Consider the following 621-nt stretch of genomic DNA (forward strand, 5'->3'; position numbering starts at 1 on the left):
AAATAAAAAAATAAAGCACAAAGGTGGCACACTAACCAAGCTATGTGACTCTGAGCAAGTCATGTCCCCCACCTCCTCCTCTAGCCACCAAGAATTTGGGCCCAACACTTTGTAAGAATTTGTTGAATCTTTGGAGATAAATAGACTCACTTTCCAGCCATGAGCTTTGTGTAGAGGGGAGCTATTATTTTTCCCCTGTAAAAGGTCTCTTGAATTACAAGAACATCATTTAAGAGTGAGATCTTGCTCTGGATGGATATGTTCCAGTATTAGATGAGAAGGGGAATAAAACCGAGGACCAGGGAGAATAAAACCCTCTTGGTCTAATGACAGGACTAAATTGGGTTCTGTTTCAAGTTGCCATTGAGTTTCTGAGTTCTTTAGAAGGAAGATAAAAACAACCTCAAAAAAGAATGATGTGTATAACGGATTAATTTCCAGAGCATTCGCAGATGCCATTTATGTTGCAAGTCTTCCTTCCTGAATTGTTTTCATTTTCAATGGAGGGGTTATGTTAAAGCAAATAGATGAACCTGGTTTTTGAGCCTGAGTCTGAGATACAACTGTTTAACTGGCTTTGCGGAGAAGAAATCTAAGAGGATGAGGTCAGAGGAATGGGAT

Source organism: Myotis davidii, unplaced genomic scaffold (assembly GCF_000327345.1).
Source record: "Myotis davidii unplaced genomic scaffold, ASM32734v1 scaffold425, whole genome shotgun sequence".
NCBI classification, from domain to species: Eukaryota; Metazoa; Chordata; class Mammalia; order Chiroptera; family Vespertilionidae; genus Myotis; species Myotis davidii.